General features: G+C 40.8%; 1 protein-coding gene across 3 annotated transcripts in view; it reads right to left on the reverse strand.

Moving 5' to 3' along the window:
• The window catches only part of LOC129700408 (phosphofurin acidic cluster sorting protein 2-like), a 225741-nt gene that overhangs the window by 176480 nt on the left and 36358 nt on the right, over positions 1-12903 (reverse strand). The gene's annotated exons all lie outside the window — the stretch shown is intronic.

Raw genomic sequence — 12903 nt, forward strand, 5'->3', positions numbered from 1 at the left:
ACTCTGGGATTTTTTGATGCAGCGGGAACTGTGTAAGTCCTCCAAGGTAAGGAGAGGGCAGCCGACAATCCTCTGGGCGTTGTCAATGGCCCTCTGGAGTGCTTTCCTCTGACGATTGAATGGCAGTGCAGGCTCAAAGGGCCGAATGGCCTACTCCTGCACCTATTTTTCAATGTTTCTATGTCCTCTATATCCTAAATCTATGGCGATCCTGTCTTCATCCTCTCCAAGATATGCTTTTGGCCTATCCATCCCTCCACTACTCACGCTGCAATTTCCTCTTTCCCAATTCAGATAAAGGTTTTTGATCTGAAACATTAATGGTTTATTTTTCCATAAATGCTGCATGGCTGCTGAGCATTTACAGTGTTTTCAGTTTTTATTACACAATGTCAAACCACTGGAAAAACAGTTGAGATTGCAAGTTCTGTAATATTTTGTCAGATTTTCAAGTGGCAAAGCATTTCAGTTTTTCTCTTTTATGTTTCAGATTTACAACATTGCCACTCCCCCTTCTCAACTCTATGTTGAACCAGGTCTGGGATTAATTAAAGATAAATGTCAAGTAGAGCACAAAAATTATATGAGGCAATGCCTGAAGCTGCCTTGTTTTCACTGAGAGAATGAAGTTTTAAATTTGCATTGGTAAATTAAAATGGAGTAAATATGCAGTGATGCAGTGCAATGCAAATATAAATTCACAAAAATGTTATTGCAAAATAATGCATCATGAGAATTAAAGGCATAGCTACATGCTTGTCAACAAACACCACAATTTTGCAATTTATGATCATCTGCAGCTCCATGTTGTTTCATAAATAACATATTAGTGCTGCTTTCTGCAGTCTCTCATTTGGAAGCTGCACACCGTAGAATTCAAATGATAAATGACATTGCCTACAAAGTTAATCTTAATTTCTAGCAAGTCAAATATCTCAAAATAATAATTTTGAAAATAAAAGCTTCACCCTAAAGATTTTTGATGGCTTTGTACAAACAAAATTTTGTTTTCCATATCACACTGCCCTCTTTTTAATTCAGGTGTATATAACCCTAAAATCTGTTCAGAAAATCAGTGCTGCTAGAATAAGCAAGTTCGGTATTCCGACTGCGCATGCCCAGGTCATACGTCATTTGCGATAAACATTCTCGGCAACTGTGATGCTGCGTTGTGTTGGGGCTTGCTTTTCGTCCGTGGTCGGGCCCGGGTCTCCGGCACGGTTGAGTTGCTGCTGGTCCGTCCCCGTCCCTTCCCGGGTGTCCCGTCCCTGTCCGGGAATGGCGGGGGTGGCCCTGGACTTGCATCCGACGCGGGAGTGAGGCGCTAGTTCCAGCTCGGCTCTGACCTGTCCCGGCGGGTTGGTCGGCAGCCCTGGACTGTCAAGCCGGGTGCTGGCTCCGGCTCGGCTCGGGGGGATGAGGCGCGGGTCTGTGTGCTCGCTGCTGCCGAGAATGTTTCTCCGTGGGCCCAGTCTCTCCCCGTCTCCCACTCGCATTTGCCTGTCTCTCGCTGTTACACCTCGCTCGATTAAATATATTTTACACTTAAATCATGAATAAAGATAAGAAATTATACACAGTTTATACAGCCAGCACTTCATTCGGTTTCTCTTTATTGTGAGTGACCTTTGACAAATCCCACATTTCCTTTTTCAGAATACTGAACTCGCTTATTGAGGTCTAACCCATTCCTAATCGAGATATGTAACTTATGGGCTCAAAACATTCATAAGATCATAGTTAACTCATACCTCAAGATCACCTTCACTATAACACTTACGTTAACTGCATGCTCAATGCAATGCATTACAAAGTTCTAATGGAACTTGTTTCAATGAGAACGCTCAACTGCAGAAATCATTAATAGTGGAAGGTGGACTATCAAAGGTTTGACAATTTAAAGTGGAATGTATTTTTGAACAAAATTCGCAATTCAAACTTGCTGTCAAAGAGGGAAGGCAAGTCAATTCTGAAAGGGCATCACTTCAGCAAAGAGATGACAGCCATATCATACATTTAGATGCATGTTTTAGAAGGCATGATGGCCTTCATTGTGAGAGGATTTGAGTTTAGGAGCAAGAAGATCCTACTGCAGTTGTGCAGGGCCCTGGTGAGACAGCACCTGGAGTATTGTGTACAGTTTTGGTCTTCAAATTTGAGGAAGGACATTATTGCTATTGAGAGAGTGCAGCATAGCTTCACAAGGTTAATTCCCGGGATGGCGGGACTGACATATGATGAAAGAATAGGTCGACTGGGCTGGCATTCGCTGGAATTTAGAAGGATGAGAGGGGATTATATAGAAACATATAAAATTCTTAAAGGATTGGACAGGCTAGATGCAGGAGAAATGTTCCCGATGTTGGGGGAGTTCAGAACCAGGTGTCACAATTTAAGAAAAAGTGGTAGGCCATTTAGGACTGAGATGAGGAAAATCTTTTTCACCCAGAGAGTTGTGAATTTGTGGAATTCTCTGCCACAGAAGGCAGTGGAGGCAAATTCACTGGATGTATTCAAGAAAGAGTAAGATTTAATTCTTTGGTCTAAAGGAATTGAGGGATATAGGGAAAAAGCAGGAACGGGATACTGATTTCAGATGATCAGCCATGATCATATTGAATGGCGGTGCTGGCTCGAAGAGCCGAATGGCCTACCCCTGCACCTACTTTCTAGTTTTCTATGTTTGCCTGCACACGGTCTAAAGAAATTTCAGATAGAATGAAACAAAATACAATTTTAGGGCACTATTAAAAATTTGTATTGGAAAAATAAAATGTAAATATAGTTCAAAAAAATAAGCAAAATTATTAATGTCAATGCTGTTTCAAATGCCACATTTCTTTATTTAACCCGACCAACATATTCTATTCTTTCTTCATTTCTTTGTCTGACAATATCGATCGTCTCCATCTGATAAGATTCACTTCTCAGTGAAGACGTTTCTATTGAATTTATTAGTGCCTTTATCTACAACACACATCTTAAGACTTCCCATGCATGAAAATATCTTCAAAAATACATTTGTATCATTACTAAACTTGAGGTTAGTCAAGTAGAGGGTGAGGATATGAAACTCAATGATAAATGCATTTGAGTGTTTTCTGTATCAGAGTAGCTACATTGATGGCGTGACAGTTATCAATGGCACAGCTGGAGCATTCAATTCAAAGCAAAAATAAGTTCCTTTTTTCAACTGTCATTTAGGTAGAGTAGCAGTTTATTTATCCCCTTGAATCTGATCCACCAAGCAATGAGACGAGACGATGGCTGATCTGTGGTCTCAACTTCATATGCCACATATTCCAAGTATAATTACAGTAATTCTTTCAGGGTCAATATATCACTTTTAAGTGAAGCCTTGACTACTCACAATAGCTGACGTTTGATCTAACCTTAGTTTTCTCATCTATAACTTCAATCGTCTAGTACTCCAGACCTCTAGATATCATAAAGGCTACAAAGTGATGGCCTCTGTGCATGATATCAACTTTAAATTTCTGTTTGTGTTCCTCAAGTCCACTGGCATTCATTCAATTTCCTAGCACAAACAATAATTTGCATTCAATCCATAGGCCTCTATTTAATTTTACAGTCCTGCAAGGCAAATCTTCTTATAAAATAATAAAAACATCCTTTTGCAAATCCATATATAAAAAAATCCAGTCACTGGATTGGCATGGTGCCAAAAGGAGACTATTTAAATCCATATTGCCTCTTTGAAGAATAATCCCATTGGTCCCATTCCCCTGCCCTTTCCTGTAAATCCCAATATGATTGTCTTTTGAAAAGGCAAATCTTCATAATCAACTACGGTTGACTACGGGTGCTGTCTGTACGGAGTATGTGCATTCTCAATGCCATATGCTTTACAAATTCCCCTCGCTATGTGTCATGCCATTTTCAAAAAATATGTACATGTACATTCATGACCTTTACTATAGTTACATTTATTCTATAGCTGCCAGAATGTGTCATAGGAGGATTTATCTGGCATAACCAAACCTGGCATAATCTAACCTTTATAAACCCAATCAACTAAAAATTCACAAAATTACCCCCTTAATTAGACGCGCACAATTTTCCAACTGAAAGGAATGAATTTCAGAATTGAGAGGACAGCTAGAGTAAGGGCCCCTGTGATGTTCTCATCTAATATCTTAAAACACGGGGATGGTTCTAAGGATGCGTCTTTTTGTCATTAATTTATTCGTTATCTCTGGTTTGGCTATGCTAATTGTAATCATTCCTCATGATATTTAAATATTCTCTAATCTAGAGGAAAACGATTATTCCATCTATTCACTGCTTTCATTACCCTAACATTCTTAGCATATCTACGGGCCCACGGGCTTTGTCTCACCTCCTTTTCCTAACGCAGTTCAAAAATTGCTGGCCCAGTGCCCGTTTCTTCAAACTCTTTCTGCAATTATAATATTGTTAACTTTTACTGTTCTTAACTTGATCATATAGTAGTCAATAGTTAGGGTCACCTTGCAGTATAGTTGAGACCACCTTGCGATAGAATAGTTGAATAAAGTTAACAACATATTGATTAGGAAATATTGGATTTAAATAACCGTCACAAAAGAGTATTAAAATTGCAGAAAATCAAATGTCAAAAAAACAATTAACACTATTTTTGAAATCTGTGAAGATTAATTATTAACGCATCATTTATTTTATGGGAGGTGGGAAAATATATAGTTTAGTTTATTGTCATGTGTACAGAGGTACAGTGAAAAGCTTTTGTTGTGTGCTAAGCTCCTCTGGCAGCTTGTTCCATGAGTGAAAAAGTTACCCCTCGGATTCCTATTAAATCTTTTCCCCTTCACCATGAACCTATGTCCACTGATCCTTGATTCCACCACTCTGGGCATCAGATTCTGTGCATCGACCAGATTTATTTCTCTCATGATTTTATACACCTCTATAAGATCACCCCTCATCCTCCTACGCTCCAAGGAATAGAGACCCAGCCGACTCAACCTCTCCCTATAGCTCAGATCCTCTAGTCCTGGCAACATCCTCGTAAATCTTCTCTGAACCCTTTCAAGCTTGACAATATCTTTCCTACAACATGGTGCCCAGAACTGAACATAATACTCTAAATGCGCCCTCATCAGTGTCTTATACGACTGCAACATAACCTCCCAATTTCTATACTCAATACTCTGACTGATGAAGGCCAATGTGCCAAAAGCCTTTTTGACCACCTTATCTACCTGCAACTCGACCTTCAAGGAACCATGCATCTGTACTCCTATATCCCTCTGCTCTACCACACTCCTCCGAGGCCGACCATTCACCGTGTAGGTCCTGCCCTTATTAGACGTCCCAAAATGCAACACCTCACATTTCTCTGTATTAAATTCCATCAACCATTCCCCAGCCCACCCGGCCAATCGATCCAGATCCTGCTGCAATCTTTCACAACCATCTTCACTATCTGCAAAACCACCCACTTTTGTATCTTCAGCTAACTTGCTAATCTTGCCCTGTATGTTCTCATCCAAATCATTGATGTAGATGCGTTGCTGGTCAGAGAGGAGATTAACGCAATAGAAAGGAAGGACATTAGCTTAGAGGATGTGGAATCGATATGGGTAGCGCTGCGAAACACTAAGGGGCAGAAAACGCTAGTAGGAGTCGTGTACAGGCCACCTAACAGTAGTAGTGGAGTTGGGGATGGCATCAAACAGTTATAATGGGTGACTTCAATCTACATACAGATTGGGTGAATCAAATTGGCTGAGGTGCTGAGGAAGAGGATTTCTTGGAATGGATGCAGGATAGTTTTCTAAACCAACATGTAGAGGAACCAACGAGAGAGCAGGATATTCTAGATTAGGTATGAGTAATGAGGAAGGGTTAATTAGCAGTCTTGTTGTGCGTGGCCCCTTGGGCAAGAGTGACCATAATATGGTTGAGTTCTTCATTCGGATGGAGAAAAATATAGTTAATTCAGAAACAAGAATTTTGAAGTTAAAGAAAGGGTATGAGACGTGAATTGGCCAAGATAGACTGGCAATTGATTCTTAAAGGGTTGATGGTGGATATGCAATGGAAGGTATTTTAAGACCGCATGGGTGAACCACAATTGTTCATCCCAGTTTGGCAAAAGAATAAATCAGGGGAGGTAATGAATCCGTGGATAACAAGGGAAATCAGGGAGAGTATCAAAACAAAAGATGAAGCATACAAATTAGCCAGAAAAAAGCAGCCTACCAGAGTACTGGGAGAAATTCAGAGTCCAGCAGAGAAGGACAAAGGGCTTAATTAGGGAAGGGAAAATAGATTATGAAAGGAAACTGGCAGGGAACATAAAAACTGACTGCAAAAGCTTTTGTATATATGTGAAGAGAAAAAGATTAGTTAAAACAAACGTAGGTGCCTTGCAGTCAGAAACAGGTGCATTGATCATGGGGAACAAGGACATGGCAGACCAATTGAATAACTACTTTGGTTCAGTCTTCACTAAGGAAGACATAAATAATCTGCCGGAAATAGCAGGAGACCGCGGGCGGGTCAAATGAGATGGAGGAACTGAGTGAAATCCAGGTTAGTCGGGAAGTGGTGTTAGGTAAATTGAATGGATTAAAGGCCGATAAATCCCCAGTGCCAGATAGGCTGCATCCCAGAGTGCTGAAGGAAGTAGCCCCAGAAATAGTGGATGCATTAGTGATAATTTTTCAAAACTCTTTAGATTCTGGAATAGTTCCTGATGATTGGAGGGTAGCTAATGTAACCCTACTTTTTGAAAAGGGAGGGAGAGAGAAAACAGGGAATTGCAGACCAGTTAGTCTAACATCGGTAGTGGGGAAAATGCTAGTCAGTTATTAAAGATGGGATAGCAGCACATTTGTAAAGTGGTGCAATCATTGGACAAAATCAGCATGGATTTATGAAAGGTAAATCATGTCTGACGAATCTTATAGAATTTTTCGAGGATGTAACTAGTAGAGTGGATAAGGGATGTGTTATATCTGGACTTTCAGAAGGCTTTCGACAAGGTCCCACATAAGAGATTAGTATGCAAACCTAAAGCGCACGGTATTGGGGGTTCAGTATTGATGTAGAAACATAGACATAGAAACATAGAAATTAGGTGCAGGAGTAGGCCATTCGGCCCTTCGAGCCTGCACCGCCATTCAATATGATCATGGCTGATCATCCAACTCAGTATCCCGTACCTGCCTTCTCTCCATACCCTCTGATCCCCTTAGCCACAAGGGCCACATCTAACTCCCTCTTAAATATAGCCAATGAACTGGCCTCGACTACCCTCTGTGGCAGAGAGTTCCAGAGATTCACCACTCTCTGTGTGAAAAAAGTTCTTCTCATCTCGGTTTTAAAGGATTTCCCCCTGATCCTTAAGCTGTGTACCCCTTGTCCTGGACTTCCCCAACATCGGGAGCAATCTTCCTGCATCTAGCCTGTCCAACCCCTTAAGAATTTAGTAAGTTTCTATAAGATCCCCTCTCAATCTCCTAAATTCTAGCTGTAATTGTTATATGGTTATATGGTTATTATAAACCAAGTCTATCCAGTCTTTCTTCATAAGATAGTCCTGACATCCCAGGAATCAGTCTGGTGAACCTTCTCTGTACTCCCTCTGTGGCAAGAATGTCCTTCCTCAGATTTGGAGACCAAAACTGTACGCAATACTCCAGGTGTGGTCTCACCAAGACCCTGTACAACTGCAGTCAGAATACTCTCTAGTAACTTTCCAATTACAGGTGTTATGCTCACCAGCCTACAGTTCCCAGCATATTCCCTGCAGCCCTTCTTGAATAGAGGCACAACATTTGCCACCCTCCAGTCTTCCGGCACCTGTCCTGTATTTAAGGCCGACTCGTAAATTTCAACCAGGGCTCTGGCAATTTCCTCGCCAATTTCCCAAAATGTCCTTGAATATATCTAATCAGGCCCTGGAGATTTGTCTTCTTTCATACACGATAGTACCTTCAGTACTTCGACGGTAACACTGACTGCTCTCGAGACACTTCCATTGACTACCCCAAGTTCCTCCGTCCTACTGTCTTTCTCCTCGGTAAATACAGAGGAGAAATGCTCATTGAGGACCTTGCCCATCTCCTGTGGTTCCAGTTTAGTGCAAGAGAAAGTATAGATAGGGTAAATACATTTTCCAAATACCCAATGAAAAGGATAGATATAGAACCTCTAAAAGGATAGATTGGGCCAAATATAATGCACGTTATATGAACACTACAGAGACAGTAAGAGTCCAAAGACAGTTTATTTTAGTATTCAAGACACTGTGTGCAAGTACGAGTTTGTGAAGTTTTACATCATTAACTTGAATGCCAAGATAGCAGGCGGAAGTAGATAAGGTTGCTAACAACTTGTTTTAGATAATCTTGGTCTGCAATTCCACCATCGAGCATCCTTTACTCGAGTCATACATGTCTTATTCAAGTTGCACTCATTTTGTAAGAGACATAAACTGGTTTTACAAAACAAACTCCATCTGTCACTGGTTTACAATGATTTTATCAATTAGCAAATGCTTGCCACGGAAATAATCCATTATCATATTCCCAAACTATGAATCTTTGCTGCAGCTTTTTGTTCTCTTTCTAACACTACATTGAACTTGATCATATTAAAATTGCTTTTAGATTAAAATTCACACTTTACTAAGCTATTATCCAAATCTGATTCATTACAATATATCACAGAGTGTGTTCCCTTTCTCAACATATCAGAAAAATAACCCAGTCAGTACAAGACACACTACTGTTATAAGCATTCACCACAATGGACAACCACTGCTCAAACCCAAGTGATAATTACCAAATACAAAAATCATAACATTTGGGAATATAAACTAAAAGCCGCCCAGTGTTAACAATATAAATTTGATTAAAGCTAGCTGTGATGCTCCATGGTTTATCTTACTCCAAGTTTCCCTGCTGTTACATTAAGTGGCAAAATGCTGCACAACACAAAAGTAAACAAAAATTGCAAAGATAGAAAATCCTGAACAGGTACACTAATAGGCCTTTTTCACGGGGCGACTTGACGCAAGATGTAGCCAGAGTGAAGTGGTCGTGGTCTAGCACGATATCACACGATATAACGGGGGGGTAGACAAAGAGTTCCCACGGTACTCGGCATTTTTCTTATTTGTGCGAGTGACTTGTCCGTCTCCCGAGCTTTCCCGTTAAATCTTGAATGACATTGTATTTGTCAAGTGTAATTAAATCATCACGTGGCACAAATGATGTCACTTTTTTCTTCACACACTATAAATATCTTCCCTTGGTTGAATTGGTATATACACACACAAAGCAGAGTTTTACTGTGTATGTGGGAGACACAGATGGAGTGAGCGCAGTTACTCGGTCTTTACTGTGTGTGGGAGAGGGGGAGAAATAGACGTACACTCACAGAGGCAGAGTCTCTCAGCCTGTGTAAGAGGGAGGGAGGGAGAGAGAGAGGCACACATAAGGTGGATGTGAAATCTCACCTACCTGTTTCAGTGAGACACCCGCCGCCAGTAAATGAAGACACCCCCATCTGTCTCCCCCTCCTCTCCCTCGACTCCCCCACCTTTCCCTCCCAACTCCAGTCCCATCCCGACCCCCTGGGAAACTGAAGGGAGCAACAATTAACTGCTGCCTTCCCGCTGAGTTAAAGAGTTCCCACAGTAGTAAGACGATGTTAGTTGCGCCCAAGTTTAAATTTCCAACGTGTGTTTCAGAGTAAATCAAAAACTGTCTGAATCAGCAAGTTAGACACAAAATGCTGGAGTAACTCAGCGGGCCAAGCAGCATCTCTGGAGAAAAGGAATAGATTCCATTTTTGGTCGGGACCCTTCTTCGGGATGATTGTAGGGGGGAACTGGAAGCAAGAAAAGACCGGGTCAAATCAGGGCCAACATCAGATGACCTCAGCAGGGTATTTTGAAGAGGGGTCCCGACCCGAAATGTCGCCTAACCCTTTCCTCCAGAGATGCTGCCTGACCCATTGAGTCACTCCAGCACTTTATGTCTATATTTGGTTCCCTGATATGCTAATTGTTGGCTAGGGATAGTGTGATCCCAAGAGGGAACCAGCGTTGCAAACCTTGGACTGGTTAACCAACATTTACTGCATGCATGGGGGGAGAGAGAGAGTGTAAGTTACCTAAAATTAAATAATTCAATGTTCATAGTGAACATGGACACAAAATGTTGGTGTAACTCAGCAGGTAAGTCAGATCTGGGAAGAAAAACATAAAAAGCTGGAGTAAGTCAGCATGTCAGGCAGCATCTCTGGAGAAAAAGTATAGGTGGCGATTCGAATCGGAACCCTTCTTCAGACATCCTAATCGGAATTGAGTCTGAAGATGTGTCTCGTCCCGAAACATCACCTATTTTTCTCCAGAGATGCTGCTTGACTCGCCGAGTTACTCCAGCTTTTTGTGTCTGTCTTCGTTTTAAACCAGCATGTGCAGTTCACTCCTTTACACGGGCATCTGGAGAACATTGATTGTTCCGGACCCTGCTTCAGAAAGGCATCGATCGCTGGTCGGCGAGGACTCCGAGCTGTATCTCTCAAAGAAGTACATGTGAAAATTTTCTCACGGACCATAAAAATGCGGGGCCTTTCAGTAAAGTCCCTTTTTAAGATGATAGTTATTTTCTTGAATCACATTAACATAACTAATGAATAAGTTGATGTCCATATGTGGATTCAAATCTTTATTTTTTAAATTCAATCCCACAGAAGACAATTTTTACTCACCTTCTGTCCCCTCTGTCCAGCTTCCGGGTTCACCGTTCGCAGGAGTTCCCACGGTACACGCAAGAGTCAGTACGGATATCACACTGGCCACTACGTGCATATAATGTTGCAATATTCAACCACAAGTGTACAAGTCACTCTTGGAGAAATTCAAGCTTGTTTGAATTTTCTCCCGAGTCACCAAGTTACACGAGTACCTGCCGTTAGCGCCACGGTGGTCCACGAATGCCGTACGGTTACTGCAAGAGGTTCCCACGATGTTCAACTTTGGTTAACTCTTGCATCAAGTCGCCCCGTGAAAAAGGGGTTTAATAGTTCCTTCAATAACAACAGAATCATGAGATGAGGAAGAACTTTTTCACCCAGAGAGTTATGAATCTGTGAAATTCTCTGTCACAGAAGGCAGTAGAGGCCAATTCACTGGATGTTTTCAAGAGAGTTAGATTTAGCTCTTAGGGCTAAGGGAAGCAAGGGATATGGGGAAAAAGCCGGATCAGCCATGATCATATTGAATGTTGGTGCTGGCTGTAACGGCCGAATGACCAACTCCTGCACCCTTTGTCTAGGTTTCTATGCTTCTACAGGAAAATTCAAAACAGTGGGATACCATAAGGCTTTAAAATTACAATGGCAATTGGTAATAAGCACAAAGAAAATGTTTCTGAGTATGTAACCCAAAATTATTGGCCAGAAGTACAAGAATAATACTTAGGAAGCCAAAAGGGATTTCAGGGGGAAAAATAAGTTCTCCTAGAGAAATGTTTTAGGATGCAGAACTTTAAAGTAGATGGAATGGTTGAAGCAAATAACACAGATGAGTTTAAGGGGAAAAAATGGATAAGTACACAAGATAGTATGTTTGAGATTAGATGTAGGCTGTGAAGATGTGTGCTGAAACTATATACACCATTATAGACCTGTGGGGCAATTTTAAATTCTGGTACCATCCAGTACCAATAAAAGAGTTTACACAATTAATATTTTTAACTATTCAACCTGATGGTCAATAAAAAATCAAAATGCACATAGCTCATCACCAAACATAATATGCATCTTTACAGCCATCACAACAGTCACATTTGGCAATGTTTCTGCACAATAAACTGTTGGTTTGTGCAGATGTTATTGCAAGTTCTCTCTAGGCAGACCAAACACAATTCAAACCAAATACAAAAGTAAATTTAAGGTTTGATTTGATGAGAAATCAACTATTGTTTCATCAATAACATTTCAAATAGCAAATTTAGTGAAGGATGAAGGAATAGAATTTAGATCTTGAGAAAGTTTCCTCTGGTTTGCCATGAATGATTGTACAAATTAGTTTTTGTAAAGCAATGTGCAGACTTCAAATAAACAAGTAAGGAATTTTTGAGGTCTAATAATTGCACAATGTTAATTTCCACCTAGTGATCCTCGATAAGGAAGCAGTCAATACCCATATGTAGCAAGACCTTGTTGGGCTGATTAGCAGACAGCAATATTTGCACCACCCACATACAAACAGTATATCCAACAGGAGAGCAATCTATTATTGAGCCATTACCACTACTAATTCACTCACCAATATTCTGAAAGTCAACGCATATGCAAGTGTTATGCTTATGCAAGTTCTAAAATTTGTTAGTCTATCGTCAACTCATCAATCAACTTAAAGATCAACTGCTGATGCACCTTGACTACCTACAGAATATAATGGATCACCAAGGCATCTTCAGCAGAACCCCCATGATAGCCACTAACAAAGGATAAAAGATGCAACTGCATGGGGACACCATCAGAAGTGACCACTTGCTTCCAAATCCCACATATTGATCTAAACATGGAATATACTTTTATAATTGAACCAAAATCCTGAAGCTCTAATCAACATAGTGCAAGTAGCTTCTCCACATGGAATACAATAGTTGAGAAGAAGACTCGTTGTTGTCTCAAAGGGTACATAGGATTCAGCAATAAATGCTCTTCTTGCAAGCGGCATCCATATTCTCACAGCCAGTGGAAAACAATCTGATTCCCCTCTACATTCTGACCATGACACTGCTTATCTCAGCCATTACTTACAAGGTCTCATAAAATTAGATTTTGGAACATGGAGATGGCATTCATGGGCACTTTACAAATCTCATGCGAATTAAAATGCTGCAGCCCTTTCCT

The sequence above is a fragment of the Leucoraja erinacea genome, chromosome 9 (assembly GCF_028641065.1).
Source record: "Leucoraja erinacea ecotype New England chromosome 9, Leri_hhj_1, whole genome shotgun sequence".
Lineage (NCBI taxonomy): Eukaryota > Metazoa > Chordata > Chondrichthyes > Rajiformes > Rajidae > Leucoraja > Leucoraja erinaceus.